Genomic DNA, 10,716 nt, shown 5'->3' on the forward strand with positions numbered 1-10,716 from the left:
AAGTTGTAATACCCGATAAAACACTAGATGCAAGTACAAGTCAAACCACTAGTAGACTGCTAAACTCTCTATCCAAATAAAATTATTTTTTTTCTGAAACTTTTTTAATATCATCAAAATATATAAATCTTCATCCGTACGGTTGGATCATCCAGAATTTTTTTAAAAAAAATGTAACCAGTAATACATGATAAAACGCTAAATGTTAGTACAAGTCAAACCAATAGTTGACTACTAAACTCTCCATCCAAATAAAAATATTTTTTCCAAAACTCTTTAAATATCATCAAAATATATAAATCTTCACATCCGTACGGATGGATCATCAAGATATATTTTTTAAAAAATGTAAGCAGTTAGACATGATAAAACATTGGATGCTAGTACAAGTCAAACCACTAATTGACTGCTAAACTCTCCATTCAAATAAAATTATTTTTTTTTGAATTTTTTTTAATATTATCAAAATATATAAATCTTCACATCCGTACGGTTGGATCATCCAGAAATATTTTTTAAAAAATGAAAATTGTAATACATGATAAAACACTAGATGCTAGTACAAGTCATACCAGTAGTTGATTGCTAAACTCTCCATCCAAATAAAATTATTTTTTTCTGAAAATTTTTTAATATCATCAAAATATATAAATCTTGACATCCGTACGGTTGGATCATCATCAAAAATAATTTTAAAAATTGTAAGCAGTACTATATGATAAAACAATAAATGCTTCTACAAGTCAAACCACTAGTTGACTGCTAAACTCTCCATCCAAATAAAATTATTTTTTTCTGAAACTTTTTTAATATCATCAAAATATATAAATCTTCACATCCGTACGGTTGGATCATCCAGAAATATTTTTTAAAAAATATAAGTTGTAATACATGATAAACACTATATGCTAGTATAAGTCAAACCACTAGTTGACTGCTAAACTCTCCATCCAACCAAAATTATTTTTTTATGAAATTTTTTTAATACCATCAAAATATATAAATCTCCACATCCGTACGGTTGGATCATCCAGAAATATTTTTTAAAAAATGTAAACAATAATACATGATAAAACACTAGATGCTAGTACAAGTCAAACCACTAGTTGACTGCTAAACTATCCATCCAACTATAATTATTTTTTTCTGAAACTTTTATAATATCATCAAAATATATAAATCTTCACATCCGTACGGTTGGATCATCCATAAATATTTTTTAAAAAATGTAAACAGTAATACATTATAAAACACTAGATGCTAGTACAAGTCAAACCACTAGTTGACTGCTAAACTCTCCATCCAAATAAAATTATTTTTTTCTGAAACATTTTTAATATCATCAAAATATATAAATCTTGACATCCGTACGGTTGGATCATCCATAATTATTTTTTTAAAAATTGTAAGCAGTAACACATGATAAAACACTAGATGCTTCTACAAGTCAAACCACTAGTTGACTGCTAAACTCTCCATCCAAATAATTTTATTTTTTTGAAACTTTTTTAATATTATCAAAATATATAAATCTTCACATCCGTACGGTTAGATCATCCAGAAATATTTTTTTAACAATATAAGCTGTAATACATGATAAAACACTAGATGCTAGTACAAGTCAAACCACTAGTTGACTACTAAACACTCCATCCAAATAAAATTATTTTTTTATGAATTTTTTTTATATCATCAAAATATATAAATCTCCACATCCGTACGGTTTGATCATCCAGAAGTATTTTTTCTTCTGAAATAGAGTTATTTTTTTCCTTTTGAAATTCATATAATATCACTGATATATTTAGACCTTAACATCCGTAAGTATGAATCATTTAGTAAAAATATAAATAACATTGTACACATCAGGGACTTGAACTCACTGTTGTTATTAATGTTTACACCATCAGGGACTTGAACTCACTGTTGTTATTAACGCGGTAAGGGTATGATAGGAAAAGGAATTATCGAGGGGACATCAGTGATATAAAGTCACTGATCAGTGACTTTAAGTCATTGATGTACGCAACCAGCACTGTAGATCTCACTCAACCAACGATCACGATCTGTTGGTTGTAAAAGTGGGTTGTACAATTGTGTACATTTAATTTCCCCATACACACACACACACACACACACACACACACACACACACACACATATATATATAGAGTTTTACTCTAATAGAAACCTCCTTATCTTAGAAACTAAAAACCAAGTTGAAATATCACTAAATCTTAAAGCAAATACCACTAAATTCTTAAACAACCCCATATCCACCTCCACCTCCACCAAACCCACCTCCATCTTCACCAACCCCACTTCCACTACCACCACCTCCATCGTCGCCTCATTCATAACCACTACCACCTCTATGTCATCCGCTCCTCCATAACCACCACCTCCATCTCCACTATTTCTCTAACAACACAACCTCCACACCTCCATCTTCACCAACCCCATCTTAATCGATGCTTCAACCTCCTTCAACCCTGTTCATACTTCTTTCTCCACCTCGACTCAACTTCAAACACGGAGCCGCCACTATTCTGGCAACGCTCCAACCCTCCACTTCAAGCCGCCCAAACCTCCGCTACAATCATCCATCCTCCATCTCTACCTTCACCTTCACCATCTCCACCACTATCACCACCATCTGAATCGAAAACATGAACAGATCTGGAGATTCTAAGCTGGAGCATATCTGGAGATTAAGTTTTCACTAATTCCTGCAACACAAACCACTAAATTCTAAAAAGAATATCACTAAATTGTACTGAGAATATCACTAACTTGTATTGGTTTCTAGTTTTTATTTTAAAATTGGTTTCTATTTGATTATTAGCCTATATATATATATATATATATATATATATATATATATATATATATAGAGAGAGAGAGAGAGAGAGGGAGAGAGAGAGAGAGAGAGAGTAAGGTTCCAGGGAGAACCTTCTTATCAAGAGAACTGAGAGATCTATTTAAGACCATTGATATATTCTAATTTAAATAAATTAGTTTTATATATGACAAGGGTATTTGGGTGAATAAACAAAAATATATTTACTAATTTAAAACAACCTATATACAACTATGTATGCGCATTTAATTCACGAGTTAATGCAAAGATTTTAATATCAAACATGAGCAATCAAATCTTCTAAATAAGGTAATCATTAATCATAGTGATTCTGAGTTGTGTTCTTTACACGATTCTAAGATTTATATGAGCACTTTGTATATTTTATTAACAGTTAAGTATTGGAATATTATGTAAGAATATATTAAAGAACACAAGCAAAAATTTATGGAATCTTATTACTAACGAATTTCTCATTATTAATATATAATTTAATAAATCAAGATTTTTATTTATTTTTAACACTTAAGAGAATCTCCCAACAAATAATAATTTTCAAATAAATACTTGTGTATTTAGTTTAATACACAGATTTATTCTCTCAAGTGTTTTTAATAACTCAGTTTACTACAATTATATTCTTTTAAAAAAAATCAACTAATTGTCGTCATATTTTTTTTAATAAATGAATTTTAATACAATTATTATCCACTTAAGGAATCTACTAATTGTTTTCATAATTATTTTTTTATCTGTAAAATAAAAGTTGTGAAATCTAAATACCGACTGATTCCTCATTATTAAAATAAAATATAAGAAATTAAGATTTTAATTTATTTAAAACACTTAGAAGAATCTCCAGACATACTTTTGTTTGCTTTTCTTTCAATAGCATCATTTATATTTTACAAAGATTCTTAAAATATTTATTACATATTTAGTTAGTTTATTACATATTATAATATGTTGAGGTTCATTACTTCAAAAAAAAATGTTAAGATTCTAATAGATGTACATTTAAAGATTCTTATAGAAATTCTATATTTTATTATTTTCTCTCAATTTAAAAAGTAACATTTAATAATAGACTCTAGTATATAGTATTAAATATAATTGGGTTATTAGTTTGCAAAGGATTCAATATTCAGATATGGATTCTATCAATATGAAATTTTGAGATCTTTTAACAAGTTCGCTTAAATATGTAGAACGATATATGGTAGAATCGGTCAAATATTATTTATAAAATTGACAAAAAAAACCGTTATAAGTAATATTAAAAATATTAATACTGGAACTATATCTATGCAATTCTTGTAAAGAATCTTAAAATTCTATTATTGAAATTGAATACTAACTTAGTTTATATTTAAAGAGCACTTAATAGAACTCCTAATATGAAAAATATATAAATGAATATTTTAAAGAATCTTAATTGATCTTGCAATATAATTTTGTAACTAAATATTTATAAATATTTTAAAGAATCTTAATTAGAAAACAAAATATTTATACAACATTTAAAAGAATATTTGATAGAAAATAAGGTACATTAAATATTAAATACTTTCTTAATGGTAAATCTTTTGAAAATTTGAAATTTGAAATTCAAATTAATCTACATTAAATGTTCTGGGTTATTTTTTGAAAGAATTAAATGTTATGGTCGATGGATTAAGATACAGAGAATATAAAAAAGGAAATCAAGATTATATCTTGTTATTTATGTTAATCAATATATGATAAATCAATACTTGCCCAAAAGATCTTTTATTATTGATGTCCGATTATGCCCTTTACTAATTGTTAATATAAATTTATTAAATCTTCTAATTATAATAGCCATTGGATTAAAATGGTTGATCTACGGTAGATAGGCTAGTTCTCTCGATAAAAAAGTTCTCTTAGGATCTTACTCATATATATATATATATATGGAAGATCTTAAGAATATCCAGCTTATCAACAAAACCGAGAAACTCATCTAATCACTGTTGATCTTATAATCATGATCTAAGCAGTATTTTATAAAAAAAACAATTAAATCTAGTTAATAAGGGGTAGTTTAGGAATACAGATTTACCCATATTCAATCAAAGATGTATTCCATATTTAGAGAGATTTTTTGTTTTTGTTAAATATTTCTATCTTCAATCAAACATATAAATAATGGGTAATGCTAGGTGCCCCAATTTTTTTTTACCAAATATCGTGGCGGACAAGTGGATGATTGTGATTGGGTGGTTGGTGTATATACAAGGGGGACTCATTATTATTGGAGAAAATGCGGCCAATCAGAATTTGACATGTCATTTGAGAAAAAAAATTGGGACAATTTTTTGGGGTCTCTAGCATTTTCCATAAATAATAAGAACAGAACATTACGTTCTCAGTTACAAGCTTAACAGCTTCCTCAGCCATAACAGACGAAGAACTTGACATCACTCAAGGTTAGTATTATTGATATGTTATTTAGTAGAATAGCAGAAGGAACAGGAGGATATAAAATAAGCCTACTGTATGATCATCTCCAGAATATGCACATACTATGTTTTCCTCTCTCGTACACGATTCTCTTTTGATTTTATATAGTTATTGATAATAGTAGGGAAATAGATTATCAAAAAAAAAAGGGAAACCAATTATCAACAAGCAGAAGATTTTATCAAGACCATTCCCACATGTGTTCTTGGAAAGAAACCGGTTTTGAATCAGAATTTCAAGGATTTGCAAGCGGCTTTCGAATTTTATAAGGAACACAGAAGACTTTGTGGTTTTGATATAAGAAAAGCACAAGAAAAAAGCGACATTTGTGGGAAGAAATATCATGATGTAATTTTAATAAAAAATGAAGAAATATATTATATGTGTTCACAATAAAATCATTAACTCAAAATAAAAAAAAACTATTCCAAATCAATTTTATCGATTTTTATTTCTTAAAAATACAAAATTTCAATTACACTTCTAAACACAGGTCATTAGAGAACATCAAGCTCGTTATGTTAAAACTGTAGTCAATGCTTTATCGATTGAGGTTGTTGGAAGTTACCTCTTTTATAACATCTATCTATAATACTTTTTGAACAAGATTCCATGTAATATTGGTAAGACCAACTGAAACCTTATACTTTTCATTACAAAACCAATTCAAATTTTGAAATTTAAAAAAAAATTCATGTTTAAAAGACTAGTTGAGAAGCCGCGCGTTGCAGCGGTCTATAAAAATTATATTAATAATTTAATATTAATATTTATAGAATAAAATAATTTTGTGGCTATCTATAAAAAGTATATTAATGATTCAAAATTAATATTTGTCGGATAAAAGAAATTTTATATTATTAAAATCTTGATGTAATACCAATAATAATATATAAAATTGCAAAACTGGACTATAATTTATGGTGAAAAAATGAAAATAAATTTATACACGTAATTAACAATTTAATGTACGACGAATTTTAATTTTATTTGTGTTTTTTTATAAAAGTAATCATGTTCTTACATCGTCACCTTCCTCCAATTTTTTTTTGGATTGATTGTGCACAAAAACATCTAACTTAAATCCGTGAGATAGTACTCTTTCTTGTAACAATCTTTATTTTTTATTACTGTATAAACAGCTTTCACTTAAAAGTTGCTTGAACGGAGCAAACAGATAATGCATGAATAATTTTTTCCCGTATACAAAGTAAATCATATATATAAAAATTAACAACAAACATTCCCGATAAACAAAACAAATATTATAAAAGAATAACCAACAAACATACATCACTAATAGTTAATTTATTGATATCATCCATCAATATCATGTGAAGACTATATTTTTTTCCCATGTTTGTATTTGTCGACTCCCACATAGCGGTTTATAACTACCTTTGCTTGCAACAATCTTTATTTTTTTAATACTGTATAAACAGCCTTCACTTATCGTTGCAGAAAAACGACACCGTCGAGTTAGAAATCGAGCAAGAGAACTATCAAATATCACCAGAGAGAGAGGTAGGGTCGTGATATTTAGAGATAGAGGAAGTTGTGTTTAGATGATCCAAAATCCTACAATCTATAGGGGTATTTATAGGTGCAGAGAGACTTGTGTGCTACTCTTTTCCATAATTAAATAATCTGAAACAAAATCAAATTAAAATTTTCAAGCTACTATATTCCATAAGTAATCTGAAACAAAATCAGATTCTGACACTTGCTTCTAATATACCCAAAACTAAAAATGGTAATTCTAATTTTTGATATTTTTCATCCAAAAATTCCAGAAAATTAGAAAAATAGAACGGAGCGATGTGAGAGGCGCCACATACACGCCCCTCGCTTCTCCTTTATATAAGTATATTGATTTAAAATAAGCTATTTTGCATTATACATGTAGCATTATATTGTTTATGATTAAATATCATAGAGAATCCTGTGTATATATACATTTTAAAAAATCATGTCAAAAAATAAAATTGCCAAATATCTTAGAGAATCTCACATGCTTATTATATTAAAATGAATTGAAAAAATTATGACCAAAAAAATGCTTCAGAGAACCTGCTATATATTCTTAATAAAATTATTCTTTTAAGATTACAAAATGGGAAACATAGTAGATTGGAAGACAAAAACAGAGCACTTTATCGAAAAATAAAATAAATTAGATTTTCTAAGATTTTCCATATATCTTAGATTCTCTGAGATGAAAACAATACAAATAAAATTAATTTATAAAAGTTTGAAGCACCAGAAAAAATTTACGGGAAAATATTAAATTTTCAAAATTTATCTTGCACGGTACAAATATTTATTTGTAATAATAATAAAATATTTTTGAGAATCTATTACATATATTTTTAGGGAAAATTAATTCTAAAGTCCCTGAATTATAAGCATCTTTTTTCTAGGTCCCTGGACTATAAATGTCAATTCATAAGTAATTCAACTTTTGATTTTTTTCCTACATAGGTCCTTCCGTTATATCTAGTTTGATGTCGTTAATTTTTCCAGCGAACTTGGTCGGAAAAACTCGAATCCGATGAGCTCGAATTTTCTGACGAGGCTAATTTGAACATTAAAAATCATGAAAATTATATGAACATGCTCATAATCACACGATCTATGAATCTACATCATTATAATTCGAATAAAAGCTATTAAAATGAAAACTAATATTCAACTCAAAATTCGGAAATTACCAAACTAATTTTTGATGGTATAAATGGATAGAGGATTGAAAAACGAGCAATTTGATTACTCAAGCTTCAAATTTCGATACCGGAATCACCTTCAAAGTTATCTTTGATTCTCATGTACTTAACAAGAACTAACGGCGTCAAATCAGATCTAACGAAAGGACCCAGATAGGAAAAAATCAAGAGTTGAATTACTTATGAATTGACATTTATAGTTCAGGGACCTAGAAAAAAAAGTGTCTATAGTTCAGGGACTTTAGAAATAATTTTCCCTAAAAATTTTGTATAAATTTTGATACGAATTAGTATTATAATATTATAAAAATTATTTTGAGTCATCTTCCGGTTAAACATATCACTAATAAAAAAAATATTATGATTAGTATAAAAATTTGTTTAAGTGGTCATCATGTCAAACACAATACTAATAGAATTAGTTCGAACCGCTCTCCCGTCAAAGACAATATTAATTTATAATTATTTTTATGATAAAATTAAATATTATAATTTAGATCAAAATTAGTTTGAGCCTCTCTCCTGTCAAACACAATACTAATAAAAAAACATTATAATTTAGATATTAGTTTTAGTCTCCTTACTATCAAATACAATACTAATAAAAATTATTCTAATTATGTTAAAATTAAAGATTATATTTAGATAAAAATTATTTTTGAACCGTGACAAAAAAAATATTATAATATAGATAAAAAATTATTTTAGCCACTTTCCTGTCAAACATAGGGGTCGTTTGGTGAGTTTAAAAGAAGTGAAATAGAAGTGAGAACAAGTTAAGAGATTAAACTGTTTGAGAAATGAGTAGAAGTCATAAAACGAAAGCTAGCATTCCTAACTTTTTATAAGTGCTTCTTGACTTTTTACACAAACGGTAAAAATAAGTGCTTCTAACTTTTAAATCCAGAAGCTGGCCTTAAAAGCCCAGACACCCCCATAATACTATTAGGAAAATTATTATTATTTAGATAAAAATTAGTTTGTGCCGCCTCCCGTGCCCGTCAAACACAATACAAATCAAGAATCATTTTACATTATCATAAAATCAATATATGATTCCTATTTTATATATCCTATTTTTCTTTATTAATTATTTTTATTTTATGATTGCGATTTATTATTAAAAAATTATTATTCTTTTATGGTTCTAATTTTTTTTTTGCTATTATTTTTTTAAGGGTCTTTCTAATGTGTGCCCAAGGGCACATGATAAACACTAAATTTGATGGTTTTGGTGGATTTTATTGGTGGATTTGGTGTTAATGCAGGGGGGCCATCAATATTTATGATCGGAGGACCAATAAAAATGCACCATACACATAGAAGTTAGCGCTTAGTGTGTGCCCTTGGGCATACCACAGAAAAACCGTTTTTTTAATGATTATTATCTTTACAATCCTTTATTTTCTATTCATAAATTTTAAGACTAAATCAAAAATAAAAATTGTACGTATTACCTTACAAATCTTAAATATAAATTATATTTTATTTATGATTGTTAGTTTGAATAAATATAATCCTATTCCTTTTAGGATTCCTAAATAGGAAAATAATTGTATTACCTTTAGAATCCAAAACGAAAAGAATTGTATTAACTTTTGAAATCTTTGAACTTGATTTTTTAAATTATAATTATATTTTCAATCCGAAATTTAAGAATATTATAAGAAAAAATTTATTTATTTATTTATTTTTTTTGACTAATATGACTTATAGCCTTACAATTTGAGTATCTGTTCTAAGATATTTTCAAGTTGAGCCAGAGTCGAACCGAGAACCTGGCCAACATAGGATAAGCCTTAACCACTAAGCTATCCAATCGTGCTCAATTTATTATTAGTTACCAATAAAAAAGAATTGTATTAACTTTAAGATCCTTGAACTTGGTTTTTTGAATATCAAGAAAATTATAAGACTTAATCGAACTATTATCGAGATTGGTTGTAAGTTCACACATACTATTTGAATGAGGTTGCGAGGATCTCAAAGATGTTTTAATGAGAGATGCTATCTTCTTGATCATTATGGAATGAGTTTAGCGCTACGAACCTGTTTAGACAATTTGAGATTCTGAAAGATGCTGTTTTTTATTTTTTAGATAAATAATTTGAAAAAAATTAATAAAATAATATTATAAATTTTATAACTTTTGAAAATAAGAATTGTATTTTTTAATTATATTTGTTCTATAATTGTTATTTTGAATAAATATAATCCTACTCCTTTATGATTCATAAATAAGTAAAAGAATTGTACTATCTTTGCAATCTTTTTATCTATACAATACCTAACCTGATTTTTAGTTTATAATTCTATTTTCTATCCGAAATTTAAGAAAATTATAAGACTTAATCGAACAATTCTAGAGAAGTGAGACGCCACGTCTCTGCGGTCTGAGGAAATTGAAAGAGATAATTAATGAAAATGATGAAATTAGAGGCATGGAGTTTGTTAATTACATGTTCGTACTCGCTTCGGCGTCTTGATCGACTCGTTATCTCTCTTTGAGGCGCCGATGATGACGGGAGGAGGGGTTTATGTGGAGTGATATCACTTCTCAATAAAACGACATCGTCATGTTCACTTTCTTTAAGAGGGAATTCGGTCGCCGCCGGTGCTCATTAAATAAATCAAATTATAAATTTTTAT

Source organism: Daucus carota, chromosome 5 (genome assembly GCF_001625215.2).
Source record: "Daucus carota subsp. sativus chromosome 5, DH1 v3.0, whole genome shotgun sequence".
Taxonomy (NCBI): domain Eukaryota; kingdom Viridiplantae; phylum Streptophyta; class Magnoliopsida; order Apiales; family Apiaceae; genus Daucus; species Daucus carota.